The sequence below is a fragment of the Diabrotica virgifera genome, chromosome 10 (genome assembly GCF_917563875.1).
Source record: "Diabrotica virgifera virgifera chromosome 10, PGI_DIABVI_V3a".
Lineage (NCBI taxonomy): Eukaryota > Metazoa > Arthropoda > Insecta > Coleoptera > Chrysomelidae > Diabrotica > Diabrotica virgifera.
In genome coordinates this window covers 39503959-39525680 of record NC_065452.1, presented here as the reverse complement: position 1 = coordinate 39525680, position 21722 = coordinate 39503959, and the positions used below count along the sequence as shown (strand labels likewise).

At 33.8% G+C, this 21722-nt stretch overlaps 1 protein-coding gene and 1 long non-coding RNA gene across 2 annotated transcripts in view; one reads left to right on the top strand and one right to left on the bottom strand.

Moving 5' to 3' along the window:
• Positions 1 to 21722, top strand: part of LOC126878641 (homeobox protein dve-1) — a 488254-nt gene that overhangs the window by 298056 nt on the left and 168476 nt on the right. The window lies entirely within an intron of this gene.
• Positions 7315 to 11337, bottom strand: LOC126878645 (uncharacterized). The gene is made up of 2 exons (XR_007695720.1): positions 11197 to 11337; positions 7315 to 7550 (listed from the first exon to the last, which is right to left on the bottom strand). It is a non-coding gene; the product is annotated as an uncharacterized LOC126878645 (long non-coding RNA).

Here is a 21722-nt window from a genome sequence, read left to right as displayed (position 1 = left end):
CTGGTAACTTCTTCTCCTTTTTGGTAACTATTATAAATATTTATTACTGCAAATCGAGAAATATTATTTACATGTTAATGATCTGCTCGTAACGGAACATCACAAGAAATATGGGAGACTTTTAAACATTGTGTAACAACACCAATTGATCATCCAAAGATAAATAATCCTGTGAAACGGAAACACTGGATAACAGGTAAAACCTTTCAAATCATTGAGAATAGAAGAAATCTTTGTCAAAGTGGCGTGCATGGTGAAAGGGAAAAAGCTAGTTTAAGAAACCTCACTAGAGAAATAAAACGAAGATGCAAGACAGACAAAAACCAGTACTACCAGGGTATATGCAAAGAAATTGAGAGACATGATCAGAATAATCAGCCGAGAGATCTATTTAGAAAAATATGCTACTTAACAAGAGACTTTAAAGCCAGAACTTGGGCCATTGAAGACAACACTGGAACTCTGAGAACAAACAGAGAAGATATAGCAGAGACATGGAGATCGTATTGCAGGGACTTATATAAAGATGCTCAACGCCAAGAACCTGTTAACCAAATCTCTGACGAGGTGGAAGAAGAACCTGATATACTTGAAAATGAAGTAAGACTCGCGATCAGTAAGCTCAAATATAATAAAGCACCAGGTCCAGATATGATAACAGCAGAAATGCTCAAAGCCACAGAAGAAACTGGCGTAAAACTACTTCATCTACTCTGTAACCAAATATGGCATTCAAAACAATGGCCTGAAGACTGGACAAAATCTACAATAACCACAATTCATAAAAAAGGCAGCTTCCATAAATGCGACAATTATAGAACTATTTCTCTTATATCACATGCAAGTAAAATAATGCTACATATAAACAACGAGAGACTAAAAACATTCCTTCAAAGAGAAATTCCACAAGAGCAAACTGGATTTACCAAAGGTAGGGGTACTAGAGAACACCTGTTAAATATAAGACAGATAATCGAAAAATCTAGGGAATTCAATAATCCACTGTACATATGCTTCATAGATTATATATTACATATTATATACATATGCCTTACATATCGTAAGGCGTTCGACAGGGTCAAGTGGAGACACTTATGGCAAATACTTAAAGTGGGCGTACCCCAACACCTTATTTCGCTTATAACTGAACTATACGAACACACTACTGGATCAGTTAAAGTGCTTGACACACTTTCAAACGAATTTCATCCAGAACGGGGTGTCAGACAGGGATGTATACTATCACCACAATTATTCAATATATATGGAGAGCATATTATGAGAAGAGCACTTGAAGGATGGGAAAAAGGCATCTCAATAAATGATCATAAAATAAACAACCTACGTTTCGCAGATGACACAGCCCTTCTTGCAAATAGTCAAGCAGAGCTGACTGATCTTATACGACTGGTTGAAAACGAAAGTAAAATATTTGGTCTGCAATTAAACATATCAAAGACAAAGATCATGATAGTGGATAGACTACATAACAATCATCCACATATAAACACAATTGATCGGTTTGAGGTTGTGAACTCATACTTATATCTGGGATCATTAATCACAAACACAGGGTCACTACAGGAGGAAATAAAACGTAGATGTGATCTAGCAAAAGTCGCCACAGCACAAATGACCACAATATGGAAGGACTGTCAAATTTCAAGAGCGTTAAAGATGAGGTTGATCAACTGCTTAATATTCCCAATACTGACTTACGGATGTGAATCTTGGACCCTGAGAAATTCGGAAAGAAGAAAGATAGACGCCACTGAAATGTTCTGTTGGAGACGAATGCTACGAATTCCTTGGACCGACCATAGAACAAATAATTCGATTTTAAGAGAGCTAAAAGTTAGCCAACGGCTCTCCAGTAAAGACCATCTCCAACAATTAAAATACTTTGGACATGTTATGAGAGCCAACACAGAAAACATGGAAAGACTCATTATACAAGGAAAGGTGGAAGGCCGAAGATCTCGAGGAAGATCCCCAACAAGATGGATCGATCAGATTACAGGAATATGCAAAAGACCTATGCATGAATTAAAAGAAATGACCAGAGACAGAGATCTTTGGAGACGGACAATACACGACACACGACATCACGTCGACCACTACACTCTCTCCGGGGGGTCAGGATTGAAGAGAGAGAATCTGATAATTGTAGCGACTCCAAGTCGATGTTAAATATTATGACGTCGTAAGTGATCTCCGGAGTACCTCATGCCCAGGGTACCTACTGTTTACTTCATCTTGTGGAGTTTTCGGCAAAAAATTTATTAAAAAATTAGTCGACAATTATTACTCGGGGGGTTTGGGGTCGCGAACGACGAATATGACATCGGAAGTGATCTTCGGAATATCTGGTGCCCAGGGTACCTACTGTTTATCTCGTTTCTGGAGTTTTCAGTTTTATTTAAAAAATTAGTCAAACATCATTACTCAGTGGCTTATTGAGGTCGATGACAACGAATATGACATCGGAAGTGACCTCCAGAGTACCTGGTGCCCAGGGTACCTACTGTTTATCTCGTGACTAATGGTTTTTGAACCATTTTTTAAACGAATTTGCAGAAAACTCCAGAAGACGAGGTAAACAGTAGGTACCCTGCGCACCCGATACTCCGAATATCACTTCCGATGTCATATTCGTCGCCAGAGACCCCCAAAACCCCCCCCCCCCCCCGAGTAATGAATTTTTAATGAATTTGCCGGAAACTCCAGAAAACGAGGTAAGCAGTAGGTACCCTAGGTACCAGGTACTCCGTAGATCACTTCCGATGTCATATTCGTCGTCAGCGACAAAAAACCTTCTGAGTAATAATTTTTTACTAATTTTTTAATGAATTTGCCGAAATCTCCAAAAGACGAGGTAAACAGTAGGTACTCTGGGCGCCAGGTACTCCAAAGATCACTTCCGATGTTATATTCGTCGTTAGCGACCCCAAAAACCCCCCGAGTAATTATTTTTGACTAATTTTTTAATGAATTTGCCGAAAACTCCACAGGATGAGGTAAACAGTAGGTACCCTGAGAACCAGGTACTCCGGAGATCACTTACGACATCATATTCATTTTCGGCGACCCCAAAAACCCCCGAATAACAAAATTGAACTAATCTCCGCTGATAATTGACGAGTTCTGAATTTTTTTTCATTTTCTGTTTGGGATGCACTTTAAGTATGGATTTTTGTATGCAGTTTTTCAATATTATATCATGGCTAGATATCACAAAGTTCCCTGGCACATTCATGAATCGAATGCATAAACAATTATTAAGATTTGTCTTGTCGTTTTTATTTTCGGAGGTAAGGCCGATTTTACTGCTTTATTGCTTCGTATAATAACACTAGTTTACAACCAATTTGCGACTCGAATGAAAAATGCTGTTTTTTGTTAATTTTTGCTCTCTGTATATGATTATGATGGTAAAAAATTCCTAACACGTAAGATTTTGAGTTATGATTTTTTCAAAAAAAATGAATTATGATTTTTAAGTTGTGAGTATTTTACTAATTTTTTTTAACAGTCATTTGTAATATCTTGGGGCGTGATCTTTTCAAATTAACGTTTTTACTAAAAATTGTGCATAATTTGGCAACATTTGGATATCTAATGTCTACGAATAACACATTAACATTTAAATAAAGAATAAACCAAAGGCAATCCTTAATCAGTAAACGTAGACATTTAAACTTATATAGTATATAGTTCTAAACCGTTTTAACGACTGTTACTCCTGCATGACAAAAGTGCCTGGGTTTTCAAGGAAGAGCAAGCATAAAATTGAATATTCAGATATTACCTCAGCAATATAACCAGTTTTTCATGGAGAAGATTTACCAGTTCCAGGACCTCGGCAAATTGGGAGAAATATTTGGAAATATATGGTGATAAAAGTGAATCTGATGATGTATCAGAAAATAATAATTCTTATTTTCCCGAAAGTGACGAAATAGCACCTTATTGCATCCAACAAGCCGAATTACATGATTTAGTTCCAGACCTTCACTTGTCCAAAGGACATGCTTAATCCTTAGGTTTAAGATTACAGTAATGGATCTTTTTAAATGGAATTTACTAGCCAGTACAACTTATAATATTTAGGAACCGTAACCAGGAGCTATCTTCGTTTTTTACTATGCAGGATAAAATGTGTGTGTGTGTTAACCCAAATAGTGTTATGGGAAAATTGTTAGTATACAAAAGAGTTATGTACTATAGTTTTTGTTTCTAGTTCTGAACTTATGTGTATATAGTATATAAGAATTTTTATAATAAACAGCAATATTTGATGCATTCTATAACTCCAAATCTAACATTTCACCTGACCAGACAATGTACTGTGGACGCCTACGCAGAAATGCGCGGCACTTTGAGAAAAAGATAACTCAAAATGTATACGTGGTGGAACATTTTGGTGTTTGAATTCGCATTCAGGACGCTTTAATCCCCGGTACAGCCATTTTAACATCAGTCGCAACTTTTTTTTGTTTATTTGTTGCCTAGTGTAATGAGCATGATTTAATAAATGAAAGATTCAAAAACTCAATAACATCAGTGAAAACCTACCCTGGTGCATATATTAAGTCAGACCATAATCCACTTGTCGGTAAGTTTTGTCTGAAATTTAAAAAAATCCACAAACCTAATCCTGTAAGATACGATCTCAAACAATTAAGAGATGATGACATAAAGCAAGAAGTAATGGAATATCTAAAAAACAACATATCTAAGTCAGAAGCAGTTAATGATGTTGATACAGAAATAAACCACTTAGAAAACATTGGTAGGGAAATATTAGACCAATACCTGCGACCGAAAAAGACAGAAAAGAAAAAACCATGGATGACTGACGGTATATTACAGATGATGGACAGAAGAAGAGAATCCAAGCGGAAAGACTACGTTGCATATCAGTTTCTAGACAAAAAGATAAAAAGAGAAGCTAAAAACAGATATCTGGAAGAACAGTGTGAAGAAATCGAGATATTGGAACGTAAACACGATTACTTCAACCTCCACAAAAAGATCAAAGAAGCAGCAGGCATCTATAAATCAAAAAGGCCGGGACACTTAACAGACGCTCTAGGAAATCCAATAGTTGATACTGAAGAAAGAAAAACAACATAGATGAACTATGTGACAACAACATTTGAAGACGATAGGAATGTCACCATCACACAAAATAAAAATGACGATACCAGACCACCTATTCTCGAAGCGGAAGTAGAAGCTGCTATAAACAACATTAAGGAGGGAAAAGCCGCAGGACCAGACGAGTTCCACTCAGAATTTTTGAAAATTATGGATAAAGACGAAGTAAAAAGACTTACCTTGATCTTCAACAATATATACCAAAGTGGAAAAATACCCCAACAGTGGCTAAGATCAACAATCCCTAAAAAACCCAATGCCAAAAAATGTGAAGATTATCGAATAATAAGCCTTATGAGCCATCTCATGAAAACTTTTTTAAAAATTATACATAAAAGAATATATAAAAAGTGTGAAGAACACATGACAAACACACAATTCGGCTTCAGGGATGCATTGGGTACTCGAGAGGCACTTTTTGCAATACAAGTTCTCTTTCAAAGATGTAGAGACGTGAATTGTGATATATATGTGTGTTTTGTTGATTACCAGAAAGAGTTCGATAGAATAAAACATGACGAACTGATGAAAATATTAAATTCAATTGGTCTAGACAGCAGAGATCGCCGTATAATAAACAATATCTATTACGAACAAACTGCAGCTGTTAGAGTAGGGGATCAGTTAGCAGACGACATAAAGATAAAAAGAGGTGTGCGACAGGCATGTATATTGTCCCCATTATTGTTCAATACATATTCAGAGCACATTATGAACCTAGCGCTAACGGACATAGACGAGGGAATACTTATAAACGGAGAACGATTGAACAACATAAGATATGCTGATGATACTGTCATTTTTGCAGACAGTTTTGAAGGTTTGAAGACACTTGTCTTCAGGGTGGCAGAAGTAAGTAGCAGGTTTGGGCTTAATTTTAACATCAAAAAAACAAATACATGGTTATAAGCAAAAATAGGATACGACCTGGTCAATTACTAGTTAACCAACAACCTATAACACAAATCACCAACTTTTGTTATTTGGGTGGAAACTTAAATAAACAATGGGACCAATCGACGGAAATTAAGATAAGGATCGAGAAGGCAAGATCAGCTTTCGTCAAAATGAAAAAAATCTTTAACAACCACGATATAAAATTGGAAATAAAAGTTCGTTTACTAAAATGCTACGTATTCTCCGTTCTTTTATATGGCGTGGAGTCATGGACCATAACTGAAGCATCACTGAAGAGACTCGAAGCATTTGAGATGTGGTGCTATAGACACATGTTGAGGATTTCCTGGATAGACAGAGTTACTAACGAAGAAATTCTACATAGAATGGCTAAAGAGCGCGAACTAGTCGTAACCATAAAACGTCATAAACTGGAATACCTGGGCAATATAATGCGCAATGAACAACGATATGACCTACTTCGGACCATACCTCAAGGTAAAGTGCATGGGAAAAGAGGTCCAGGACGAAGAAGTATATCCTGGCTGCATAACCTGCGAAAATGGTTTAACTTAACCACTACCGGACTTTTCAGGGCAGCAGTCAACAAAGTCAGAATAGCCATGTTAGTGTCCAACATCCGTAACGGATAGGCACCATAAGAAGAATAATGAGCATTGAACACAATGTCTTAAAGCAACGGCCCAACACCGACGTAATCAAGGAATTTTCAATTAAAAAATCTCGAAAAGCATCCGGAAACCATACATTTTACTATGTTTATTGAAGTTATACTTCTTTAGGCGCTATTGAGAGTGAAGTTTTATTATTCTGGGCTCATGCCCACACAGACAGTGTGGAGTTCGCTAATCTTTCAAGTTATGTATGTATCAGCGCAAATAAGTTATGCAAATAATATATTAGCGTTTTTAGTAAATATATTATTTATTATAATTTTTGTGCCTTTGGATTTGCCTTCCTCGGGAGTAAGATAATAAGTATCTATTATAACAACTTTATACTTCACTTGATCTATTTGTCACCGTGATTTGTAATTATGTCCGAGATGTCAAGTAAACAGCTTCGTTAGGTAGCTTCGTTGGTACAGCATTCTACCACAGATTGAAAGGTCCCGGGTTCGAATCTGAAATATTCATATTCTTTTTTTTTTCTATTTTTAGTATTGTTTTAATAAAAATTTTTTAAAGTGGTAGGTAAGTATTAAAATTAGTTTAATATTTAAATAAAATACAAGTAAACTGTTTAGTATATTTATTTCGTTGAAATTATATAATAGAAGTAAAACTTCTTACGTGCGTATAAAGTACACACACATTCTTTTTTTTTAATATTTTACAGTAACACGTAACAGCTCTTGTATTTTTTATTATTTAAAAATATATTTATGAAAGTAGATCAACATTTTTTTAATGGGAGGAGGTAGGGCCCCACACCAATTCAGCCCAGGGGCCTCCACTGCCTTAAATCCGCCTCTGAAACAGAATATTTAGTTGATAGAAGAATTGAGCGTTAAATATGTTTAGAAGAAAAAGTGTAAAACAAAACTGAAAGTTAACAAATAAAAACATCAATAATGATGCACTGGAGAAGATGGATATACGGCGTCGACTGTACAAATAGATGTTTGAGAGTGGATTTAGTAGTAGTTCGTGTGTATACATGTTTGTCTTTTCTTTAAGGCCTCCGTTAAGGAGCCTTTTGTTGATTTTTACCGGCCTAATAATTCAAATATCGGTATTAGGATTACATTCAATGACTATTATTGAAACACATTTTACCTATGTTTGTAATTATTAATATGTTTCGCATATTCTAACGACTGATTTCCATAGCAACCAATGAATTTAATTTGAAAATTATCATCAAATGGATTTTGTATAATATGAGTTGTCAATAAAAGCACTAGAGCGATTATCAGCTGACAAGTTAATTCAACTTAACCCCACTTAACTGTTTTAATTTTTTAATTTTTTTTACGATTTTAGTTTTAATATTTCTTTACAGTTAAATAATTCTTCGACATACTCATCATCATCAAAGGACCAAATTTATGGAGACTGAAAATAGTATTTAATACGTATTGTTATATTCCTGTTTGACATGAGAAATAAAAGACTATATTTAGATTTAAAATTCAAATTAAAATAAAATTATTCATAGTTCTCAACCACGAGCATATAAATTTTGAACACCCTGTATAAGACAAATTTTGTAAAAATAGTTATAGCTAGTTTTTAAGAAAGTGTTTTCGCAGAATTTTTTACTAGCCCCATGAACAATGCATTAAGTAAGCAATTAGGGTGCTGGTTTTAAGAAAGTGGTCTTTGAACTGTTTATCAAAACCACAGACAATATATTTTATTAAACAAAAGAATAGGTCATTAAGTTTTTCAAGATATGCGGGTAGGTAATTCATTAGCCGCACCGTACATAATAGATGGTTTAAATATACCTGTGTATATAGATAAAAATATGATTAGTGTAGAAAATAGAATTAAAATAATCGGAATATTATTTTTTCTTGGAAATCCATAAAGACATGTTTAGAAAAAGGAAAGAGTTTTTTGGTAAATACATCATGATTGAAAGTTGTTTTGATTGGTTGGAAAATTAATTCTGGAGGGGAACGATTTGGAAGGATGAGAATGAATGAGGAGAAAGAGGCAGTCTGTTTTGCTGGATCGAAAGGAAGAGTCCAGTTTTGGGGGTAGTGCACAAAAAAAATAAAACGCCGGTTTGTTTTTGGAAAAGTGACAAGCATCATATCGTGGAACGAGTAATAGGCCAAGTCGAGAGATGATATAACTCCTCGAGTCTAAAGTATCCAGTGTTTGTTTAAGTATTTCAAAAAGTTGGAATACTGCATCAGGAGAAAGCCGGAACGAGTACTGTACGAGGCATAGTGAGGAAAGGGAGAACGAGTTTGCAGAGGAGCAGGGAGATTATTGGAAAAAGTGGACGAGATTCTTTGGATCGCAACACCAGCAAAGAAGGAAACGTGTTTTGTGTCAAGACATTGTCGAATCATCAGCAAAGGTCAGTTTTATTTTTTGTTGTTGAGACATTAATGTATGGTTTTGCGTATTAAATACCACAGTGCATATTAAACTACACATTTCACTATTATAAAATCTTCAAACCTCAATCAATTTTGTTACTTATAAATCATTATAGTTGTTTTTTTTATACAATAATATTGATAAAATAAAAATTTTTATATCAAAAAATTTTGAACAGGTAGAACATCCTGTATAGCAGAGGTAGAGAGATTCATAGTTAATTATTAAAAAAAAATTAAATTTTTGTCCAAGAACGGTTTGTCTTTTTATGGTTCAACAACCAAATTATTTACAAAAACAGATGACATAGACAGTGTGTCGCATTTAAGATGAAGACAGCCCTATATTTTGGCTATCAAAATAAATACAGATTTGAAGTTTTGCACAGTCATATATTTTGCATGTTCACATTTTTTAAGGTACCCAGCTGAAATTTAAGTTTTAAACGCAGCCTACTGTGACTCCACAAACAGAGTAAATTTTTGATATTTTGCTTCTCATTAGAGATATCGGAAAAAGTTATTTGAAAAAGATGTTATATTATTCTAACTCCAGATACCAAATTTCATGACACAATACGGACTTTTAGTGTTTTCATTATTTTGTACTCAGGATCAAGATCCTAAAATTGACTGGCCCGAGATGCATCTTGGGATAGACGAATTTTAGGGTCCTGACTACAAATGCTAAAAAAAACTAAAAATTCGAATTTTGCCATGCAATTTGGTAGGTGGTGTTAGAATAAGATTTGGAAGTACTTTTTCAAATAATTTTTTCCGATATCTCTAACTTCTTCTTCTTTAAGTACCGTGCCCAAATTTAGGCGTGGGTAGCTTCCATAACAATTTGCCGATATCGTTCTTGATCTTGTGCGGCATGTAACAATGGATCTGCTAAAAGCCAGTCCATTGACGAAGGTTTCGGAGCCATGAAAATTTCTTTCGACCAATTCCTCTTTTTCCGTCGATATTTCCATTGAGTATTAGCTGCAGCATCCTGTATCTGCTACCTCTCATTATATGCCCCAGATATTCAAGTTTTCTCTTTTTTATCATCTTCATTAAGTCACCTTCGCCTTGGCCTACTCTGTTTAAGACTTCTCTATTTGAAATGCATTGAACCCAAGATATTCTGAGCATTCTACGATACGACCACATCTTAAAGGCTTCTAATTTGTTCATCATGTTAACCTTCATGATCCAAGTTTCACATCCATATAGTAATACAGGACACACATAACATTTTAGGAACTTGATTCTTAGTTGTAAGTTCAGCTGAGAGTTGCTCAGAATAGATCTAAGTTTCATAAATGCTCCTCTTGCAATTTCTATACGAGTTTTAATTTCTTCATCCGGATTTAGTGTCTCGTTTATCCAACATCCTAGGTATTAAAAATGGTTAACTTTTGTTATTGATTCATCACTGACAATTAGTTGCATAGAGCCGACGGACGTCTTGTTTACTAACCACAAGTAACTTTGTCTTTGTTGCATTTATGTTAAGTCCGTTATTGGAGCATTCTCTAGTTACTCTAACGCGAAGCAAAATATAGAAAATTTACCCTGTTTGTGGATTCTCAGTTAGTAAGCAGCGATTTTAATTTAAACTTTGGTTGAGTATCTTAAAAAATGTCAACCTTCAACCTGTATGACTGTTCAAAACTGCAAATTCTGTATTTATTTTGATAGCCGGAATATAGAGCTGTCTTTCTATCTGAAATACAGATTGTTCCAAAATTTGACCCACACCCCAGTAACTCAGAAACCAAGAGTTTTTTCAGAATTAAAAAAAAAACATGTCAATTTGTAAAAAATCCACGAGAAAAAAATTTCCTGTAGTTGGCTGTATACCATTTATTACAAAAATCCATGAAATCCGTTATTAAAGGTATATTTGTTAAAATCCCTATACAGAGCTACATCATAAAACAAACAGAACTAGTTTTCAATCGGTTGACGGATCATCATCTGTGTTTTCTAAAATGTGTATAACCTGATAAAATGATGCAAAGTATTTAAAATTTTGACTATGATTTTAAAAAGGTATATGTTATACTCACTTGAATCAAACATGCTAACCACCAAAGAAAAAATATTTGCGTAAAAACCCTTTAAAATTGTATAGAATGTCCAATGTATAAAATATCCAATGTTTCACGCTCGAGGTACCATTCAGCTAAATTTAACTTGTTCACATCTTGGCTGTGTGGAAGCAAGTGACTTTGATAGCGGAAATCCTGAATGGTGACATGACAGAAATAACAGTTCCACAGGAAGTTAAAATTTCCCTGTTGGATTTGTAATATTTATTTTAAAGTTTGTTAAATTATTAACAATAAAAACAGTCGCTCCCACTATGGTAAATAATCTGTTAAAATGAAAATGAACTTGATGTAAAAGTTAGAATATTTGTAATGAAAGAGATAGGCAAACCACATTACACGTTAGAACGAAAACTTAATAAACGTTATCAAGCCCTCTTATGTGGACATCTAGGGTTTAGAAAAGCAATTTTATGTTGATATCAAGTTCTCGATTTTATTCGAATGGTTGGAAGTTGCCGTAGTATGTGGAAGTAACATAAAAGATCACAATGGGGGAGACACAGATGTAGAAATGTCTCAAAATCAGGGAGGAATGTATAAGACAAGCTCAGATTCATGATGCGACCATTTCCCATGACCATGACCAATTTGTATTGAGGGGGGGGGGGGGCGAATTTTCATGGAAATGTCGATGAGGGGCAGTAGGGGGTTGCATTTGAGGGCATGATTTTTGCATGAAAATTCGTCCCCCTTCCATTAAAAATTGACGTGTATTTTTAAATTTTGAAAAAGCTCTTGGTTTCTGAGTTTTAGAGGGGGGCAAATTTTCGTTGGAACAGACTGTATAGAAATTCATCTTAAATGCGACACACATCTTAAATGCATCTTAATACGCATCTTAAATGCGGATTTAAACAATGTTTAATTGTTTAAATATTAATTTTGTATATTGTTAATAACAATTTAAATTTCTGGTGCAACTATATTTCTATTAAATAATTAATTCATTTAAAATAGATATTTTTATTATTATTAAATCATATTTAGGGGTCCGAAAATTGTGTAGTGCCTCGGGTCTGATTTGACGTAAAATAGGCTCTGGTTCGTTACTAACAGATCTTCAGTAAGTTGTTACATATTTTCACATATATAGTCCGTCCGATCTAACTTTTCCCATGCGTTACGACTTATTTTTAAACAAATTAAATCAAAACCTTAAGTGAACCGAACGCCTATGTGTATATACATTTTGTATACTGTATACTATACACTACACACATCGGCGTACGTTTCACTTTAGGTTTTGACCTTCATCATCATCATCATGGTGCTACAGCCCTTAGAGGGCCTCGACCTTCTCAAGCGTTCTACGCCATTCTGTTCTGTCCCTTGCCTGCACTTTCCAGTTGCCGACTCCGATCTTCTCGGCATCTTGTGTTACCCCGTCCATCCACCTCAACTTTGATCTACCCCGTCTTCTCATTCCCACGGGTTGAGCTGTTAGAATCCTTTTTATCATGTTCGATTCAGGGGCTCGGGCTACATGTCCTGCCCACTGCAGGCGATTTCGCTTAATTATGGTGATAATATCTTTTCCACCAAACGTTTGCTTGTAGATATTCTGCAGTTCAAAGTTATATCTACGCCTCCATATTCCGTTCTCACAAACCGCTCCGAATATCTTGCACAGTACCTTTCTTTCAAAAATTGATAGAGCGGATTCATCTGTTTTAGTTAGCGTCCATGCCTCTGAACCATATGTGAGAACGGGGACTATCAATGTTCTATAGAGCCTTATACGAGTTTTTTGAGACAGACGTTTGTTAGATAAGTACTTTGATAGACCATGATAACACCTGTTTGCAAGTATTATTCGCCTTTTTATTTCCTCAGATGTGTCATTATTGGGGTTAACCGATGTCCCTAGATATATGAACTCTTTGACCGCTTCGAAGTTTTGGTCATTGATGATTAGATCTGCATCAACATTTCCAGCTCTTGTGTTTGTGTTGGTCGCCATGAATTTTGTTTTATTGTGATTTATATGTAACCCCATTAGTTCTGCTGCTGCTACTAGATCGGTTAGGATTTCCACAGTTCTCGCCCTGGTTCTTGTTATAATGTCCACGTCATCTGCATATGCAAGAATTTGGACTGATCTATTAAATATTGTTCCTCTGCAATCTAAATTAGCGTCTCGTACAACTTTTTCTAAGGCTACATTAAAAAGCTGACACGCCAGCGCATCTCCCTGCCTTAACCCCTCATGTATTTCGAATGGGGTTGACGAGTCGTTTTGAATTTTTACTGCTGATAGCATCTTCGCCATTGTCACTTTTATCATATATATGAGTTTTTTGGAATTCCCAACTCATTCATAGCATTGTAAAGACTTCGTCTTAAGACACTGTCATATGCCGCCTTAAAGCGTTTGCATAAAGGTTTTGACCTTATTTGTTTGAAAATAAGTCGTGATGCATGGGAAAAGTTATAGCGGACGGACTATATACTATTTTGCAGATGCTCTTCTTCTGAGAATAGCCAAGACACTACTGGTCACTGCTCTCCTTTTATTAAACTCCACCAAGAATCCTTCAGATCTTGATTAAAGTTATCAACTTTTTTAAGGTTGGTTTAAGTCTCTTCCTCCATATCGCATTTCTCGTATCATGATTCATTATTGCTAGGACACATTATATTAGACGAACATATCACGCCAATGTTGCCAATGATGTTCTTCATAAAGGTTTCATATAAGTTAAGCCGATTCTTGCTGTTGTACCTTTTATTTTATTATTTAGACGTCGAATTCAGGTTGAGTGTTATCATATAGTAAAAATTATTTATTAATATTAGCAGATTCATTATGTTAAGACTATTATTAAAGGTATGTTTAAAAAACCGTTTTTATCTATTAATAAGAAAATATCCAATAAAAATCAATAAATTAATATTTGATTTATGGATTTATTCACTAAACGAATTATATATTGTAATATCTTCTTTCATAGTTATAAATAATCAGCGAAGAGAGGAAGTTGTTGGTTATCTTTCTATCGGTAATCCAGTGGGTAGAGCATGGTCCCACCTCCTATGATCCTCAGCTGACGTTTATCGCTTTCCGGCAGTGATGATCCTTTCCAATCCATTATCTTGTTCAATAATCTGAATTCAAGGTTCCAAGTATTTAACTGCACGGGCATATCAGTTTAGCCGGTTAAAAAATTAGATATATGTACATATACATTTATACAGAGTAGACCAAAAGTCTGAAAATACCTAATTACCTATCTCTTAAATCAGAATTATACAAAAACAATGATATACCTATTTTGTAATATGAAGCTTGGAAATTTGATGTTTGTAACGTTACCAGATATACCATTTTTCTGAAATCATTAGTCACTTTGGTTTTTTAAATACAACACCTTGTATATTGTACCTTTATTGAAATCTCCACCTCATTACCAGTTCAACCATACAAAATACTTTCAATTTTATGTAGTCAGGAACATCTTACAAAGATAAAATAAAAGCCTAGAAATGTCTAATCGTCTCAATAAATTTTTTGAATCAAAACATGTATAATTTTTGAACTTTGAATTTTACATTTCAACATAATTAAAAGTTTACTACATTGCTAAATTAATGTCTGTCTAATCATGTGTTCCAAGTGTCCTCCATTGTTAATTTGACAGTATCCTAAACAATAGTAGGATGCGTTTTTCTTTTTTCTCCATTTTTCTCTAGAATTGATGTGGATTCATCGATAATTCTTTGCCTTAACCCTTGCAGGACCAACCTTTTTTTAGAAAAAACGAGGACCAAGGGGAGGGTCAATAAATGTCCATACATACATAATTTAATCAAAAACATGCTTCTTTGTTTAAACTAATTTAAAAATAACACTTTTACAAATAAAAAAAATATTCCTAGACAAGAATGGAACAGTTAAAAAGAAAAATTTATAATAGGTTTGTTTCAACTCGATACAAAACCGTTCTTGAACGGTTACGAGTATGCGCAATAACGAAAAATATGTTACTGCGCATATTTATTCGTTATTGCGCATGTGTGCAACGATTCACGAACGGTTTTGTATAGAGTTGGAACAAACCTAATAAGTTACCCGTAGTCTTCGCCTTCAGTGGAATTGGCATCATCGTAGGATAAAGAAACATGTGACTTCTTGCTGTGCTTACCGCATTCATACATACTTCTGGCATTTTGAACACACTATGGTTGTTTTTGCCAACTTATTGGTCTTTTTTCTTTTAGATTTTGCTAATTTGAAACATGAATGGTATCGTCCGATGGTGTTGAATGTATTGTTAAAGGGGGACTATTTACAGTCCACTGTCTCAGACTACTCAGCATATTTAAATAGATGTTTAATGTATTATTCAAAATATTAACAAATTCAAGCTGTAATAACGTACTTGTTTTAAATGAAACTCCCTGTATTTTATTAGTCTATCGTGTGGAAAATTTACTTAGCTTTCAATTTCTATTAGGGTTTCCTTTACCTATCTTTGCACAGGGTGGTCAAAATATTAGATTGTTCTATTAACAAATTCAAGCTGTAATAACGTACTTATTTTAAATGAAATACCAGTATTTTATTAGTCTATCGTGTGGAAAATTTACTTAGCTTTGAATCTCTATTCGGGTTTCCTATACCTGTCTCCCTTCATTCTTTAAATATTTAAAGATTTTACATTTGTAAGCTTTAACAATTAGAATGTCGTGGTTATGTACATACAACACACCACCATCACCGGCAATATACTTATTCAAGATACTGTCATTAATAAAATTTACATTGTTATCATTTAATCACATAGAATATTGTATTATTTTAGTTGAATTTGGCCTACATGTGACATTTAATAATATTTTTATTATTAAACTGCATACCCTATATTCTATATTATTGCTGTATTCTTGAAGCACAAACGGAATAGACAATTATAAACAATTAAATTCAATGGCTACTTTAACGAAAACGAGCGTTTTGTACAAAAATATGTAACAATAGGTATTTAAAGAAAACCATGGGTATTGAGAACATTTACATGGAATTAAAGATATTTTAAATGCATTTCATTATAAAGAATAGAATACCGAGTATGTCATTTAAAATAAGAACACTCTGTGTGATTAAATGATAAAAATGTAAATTTTATTAATGACACTATCTTGTACAGGATATCTAAGTATATCCCCGTAGCTTAAGTATACCTTATTTTTTAAGAGCAATTCTAAAATCTCAGGTATTGGTTGTTCCATAAGAAACAAGAAACAATATAACTCTGATATAACACTCTTTTGTGAAGCACCCTGTATAATTCATATTCATTTTATATTGTAGTGTTAATGGTCCTGTATATTTCTGTGAAGAATTTTTTTTTAAATATCAAGTCGTTTTCCGTACAGAGACCGATGCGGATAAGATGAACCAACCTGTATACATATATGAACCACCCTGTATATATATATATATATATATATATATATATATATATATATATATATAGATTTAAATATTTGAAGTTTGACATAGTTTCAGGAAATAAATAACGAAAAGAGCTTGTTGAATGTTGCAAAGACGGATGAGTTTGCGTCTCGCCGTTTCAACAAAATCCAAGTTGCTCTTCCTTCCAAATCCTTATCGTAAATCCGGCATGAAATCATATTAGTGCGAAGGCAGAACGGAGGAGAACAGCATAGAGCAGAATAGAGCCAGAGTAGAGGACTTATTGTAAACAGTATTGCGGGTTCGAAGACCCTTTAGCACTCACTAAAACTTAACTATACAAGACCCCGACCCCCGGACCAACTGTCGACTCTTCACAACTTGCGAGAATTAAAACTTTCGACTAACAAGACTTAAGCTAATAAGAAAATGGATAGAAATAAGCTGTTTTGTAAGATGCTTTGCCCTCGTTTGCGGAGTTTTGCGGCCGGTTAGTCCGACTATTGCTTGTTCGAGAGTGGTACATTATGTATTATTATTATATTATTATACGGTGTGCTACTTCCTGTTCCTTTCTCCGACAACTCCTTGATCCTTTTAAGAAAAAAATTACTTGATCCACTGTAAAAACTTAGCCTGGGATTTAAAATTCTTCCTTCTTTTATTCCTGTCACACAAAAGATATTAAGCTGTTAATATAAATATGTATGTCTTTCCCATTGGATGGCCAATATATAATTGCAATATAACACAGGAAAATAATGAAATATACAGGCCATGTAAAATATAAGCTAAAAAATTAAAGGGAAACACATAGACAATCATCAGAAAAGTTTATTATTTATATAATTTTGGCTAACCTTTTTACTAATTTATTTCCCTAAATAATGCCAACCAAGTTTTTCCGGCCCACTATCTCAAACTCATTCCTGAAACCAATTATTTTAGACATCGAAGCTATTTTAAACATTTTAACTTATAATCTAGAATAGAATAGAAATATGCTTTATTGTCGTTGAAAATTGTACAATATTATAGACAAAGCTTGCAAACAATCGAAAAACAAAACAATAACAAATACAATTTACTAAAATTACATAAATCTTCAATAGAATTAAAAAAAATAAGTAAAACAAAAGCAATATATTGCAAAATTTAAATAAATTGCAAATAATAAACCTTAACAACTAATAATTTTAATAAGTGAAGCTGCTACCTATGATACTCAAATATAGATAAAATACTATCTACTTTTACGTAAGAGTACTGTAATTTCTTAGTTATTGATTAGGAAATTCTTCTACTGAATAATATGGTCTTTCAGATAGATAGACTTTTGTCATTTTACGTTACGTGGGGAAAGATGTTGCAGATTTAAGTTGAAGAGGGAGATGGTTGTTTTTTGGAGAGTATAATATATATTTCTTTAATAACTCGGTGGACGGGATCGGTAAATAAACGTCAAAGGAAGAATTTCTAGTGGAATAGTCATGATTAGGTTTTTCTGGAAAGACATGTATATGTTTAGGAATTAAGCAAACAGATACAGCAAAACTAAAACATGTAAAGAAAGAAGTGTTAAAATCCCGTGATCTTTGAAGTAGCTTTTGCAATGTGTTGTTCTTCTGAGGCCAAACAGCTATCTTATTGCTCGTTTTTGTAATTTAAAAATATCATCGGATTGGGCAGCTGTACTAGAACCACAAAACTGAAGACCATATCGAAGATGCGACTCGAACAAAGAAGCATAATACGTTATTTTGAAAGCAATATTGTTAATATTAATATTGCAAGCAAAACTTTCATTTGTATTTAGCAGAAGCCGCCACGGCATCCATGTCATCATGATCTTTCGTTTTTGGATCGAGGCTGGCGGCCTGAATTTTAGTTGTTCATAGAGAATCAAATATGCGCTCTCTGACGAAACCCTAATAAGGGTAGAAACTAGTTAGAGTGCTTTTGGCGCTCTCTGAAGTAAATAAAGTAAGACGGCTCTATATTGGTTTACAACGAAATGATTATTTATTATTTTTATTAAGTAGTTCTACTCCTATTCTGAGTATTGGGAACTAATCCCTAATAACACAAAACATTCCAGGAATGTTCCTAGAAGGTACACACAGGACATTGAAAAGATTCCTGGAATGTCCCTAAAAGCACATGAACGTCCATGGAAAGTCCCAGGAAAGTGCTGTGTCAGCATTTTAAACATTCCTTGAATGTCTTGTTGGAACATTCCATGAATGTCTACGAATGTTCTTTGTACATTCACAGTACATTTTTTAGACTGAATGTCTTGTTGAAACATTCCATGAATGTCTACGAATGTTCTTAGGACATTCAAAGTATATTTTTTAGACATTCTCTGAAGTATATCGTCAGTGATGTGACAATACCTCCTATATGTTTTTTCATGAGTTTTGCAGGAGACGAAAAACATTTTTTAAGGTCATCTCCTGTTTTCATACGTAAGTTTTGACTCCTTTTGTAGTAAATAGATAGTTGAATTTGCTACGAAACAAGTCAAAAAATATATGAAAACAGGAAGTGGTCCAAACTTTCATCTCCTACAAAATTCATGAAAAAGCAGATAGAAGGTATTGTCACATCACCGACGATATACCAGAAGTATATGTGGCCATACCAAATAATACATCCTTGATAAATATAAACATTTTTATTGCACAAAATCTTGTCATATATTTTTTTCCATAATCATCACTTCGATGACGATTCGTTGTATTGAATTGTACATTACAATTACAATCTGGTCATAACTCTGACCAATGAGCAATTTTAATTTAACCTAAATTACTACTATTCCTTAAAATTAAGAGCTTACCCCATAGCATTTCTTATCTAATCTAACGGGCACACAAGCACTATGCTCTGCTTTTCTAACCGCACTAGTCTAACATACACAGGCACACAAGCATTATGCTCTGCTTTTCACTATCACTTATCACTCAAACTAGTTCAAAAGGCTTTGTCCTCTGCAATCTTCTAGTTTGCCCAGTAGTATCGAGGAGCTGGATTTCCTCAATATTCTTGTAGGTACTTGCGAAGTTGTTGCTTGTGACTTGCAACTTTGCTCTAACTTTAAAAACAAATCCAGCTGTAAAATATTTATGTGCCTGAAGGCTTTTGTATGCTTTCATCTGCTGCTTAGAGTAGTAACTGCAAGACTCCACCAGATATGTATAAATATCTATAATAGTCATTTGGTGGAATGCAATTTATGGTAAAATCCAATTCTGACTGAATTGTATATGGATCTAAATCCCCAATTATTTTCAGCTTCAATAAATATCTAAAATAATAAAAGAAATAATGTTATTGCTTGCAAAATTCATCAATATTGATAAATATCAGAGAAAAATAAACAGTAATTAAAAATTGTTTCCCCTACCTTTCTCCAAACATCTGGAGTTTGCAATAATTTCCTTAAATAATCACTTTGCAGTGTGGTAAAGTTTATAAAGTTCACAAAATACAGCAAACAAAATCCAAATGAATCCAAAATAGACAAAATACGAGGATAAACAATGAAATGAAATGATATTACAAACATAACCTCTGTAACCTGTAATTCATGCCAACCAGAATCAGAAGTCACGTGGTTTGGATTGCCTAAATACATAATATACACGCGCGGCAAATTTGACCATGAATGCAAATTGAATAGTAAATGGCCTCTCTTAACATATAGCACATTGGTAGTATGTTCATAGAATGTCTTGTGGTAACATTCCACGAATAACTTAATCAGATGTTCACCGAATGTTCCTTGAATGTCCAGGACATTCAAACATTAATAGAACTTTGATAGTGCATTCCTGGAATGTTTTGTGTTGTTAGGGATCTTTGTTGAAATTTTACCGTGCTTGGCCTTCTTAGCTCCGGCAATTCGTTGGCTTGCAAATTGTAGAAGCCACGAATGGTGTAACCAGAAAATTAGTTCTAATAAAGTTTTATTTTCAATATTGTTAATATTGAAAGTAAAACTTTCATTCGTATAGATTATTGATTAAGAAATAAGACCAGTATAAAACCAATAATGACATAGATACCCATCAGAAAAAAACCTGAGACATCCAAAATACAGAGAATGCTGGAAACAGCAGATATACGAAAACTGAGAATAATTCCTCGGAGGAAACACGCTCAGAGACCGAATAAAATGTCACGAGATGAGAACAAAATGATATACAGGGTATAAATGAGTGAACACTAAATAGAAAAAAATAATTTAACAATTGCATCAGTAGAATCGTGGACACAAGGCTCGGTTAAATATCAAGGGACAAATCACTACATGATAAAGTAGTACCTATCAGCAAGAGTTGGATTAACAACAAATAATCATAATTAAATAACAAGGAAAATTGCTTATTTAAAGGAAGAAAAAGAGAAATATAATCCTAGGTCAATTTTCCGTTGAAATTTACCAGCTGAACAGACAGGGTCGTGAATTGTAAGTTTTTGAATTCCCTCTTGTCTTATTCACTTCAGCATCCATCTGGCTTTCAATTTTTAGAAGCCATGGAGGTGTTACCAGGGAAATGGACCAATATATTTTCAATTAAAAATCTTTTAGTAATATTTTAAATATTTTTCAATATTATTCTTACAAAGTTACTTGATATTAGTTTTATCTAGTACGCTTTTGAACTTGTTTTTTATTTAATTCTGAATTAATAATGTCCATTCAAAGGAAAAATCTAGTAAAATAAACTATACGCCTTTGAATAGGTATGTCCATGGAAGGACCACTTAAATATCAACCACCAATATCAAATAAAATTTACTATATCTTGTAATGACAATAATTAGAAATTTTAAAATATATGAACTAATTTATTTTCTAGAGATCTCTAGGTGAAAAAATGACAAACAGCATTCTTAGTTTTCTGTTTTAAAATCAGATATAAGCAGACAAACATGAAGTAGTACACAAAATATACTGACAAAATTGTGAACAATGTGATACAAAAGTGAGTTTTATAAATATGGAACTCCTCAATTATCTTGGAAACGGCTTGCACTATTTTTGTAGGTTTTCAGT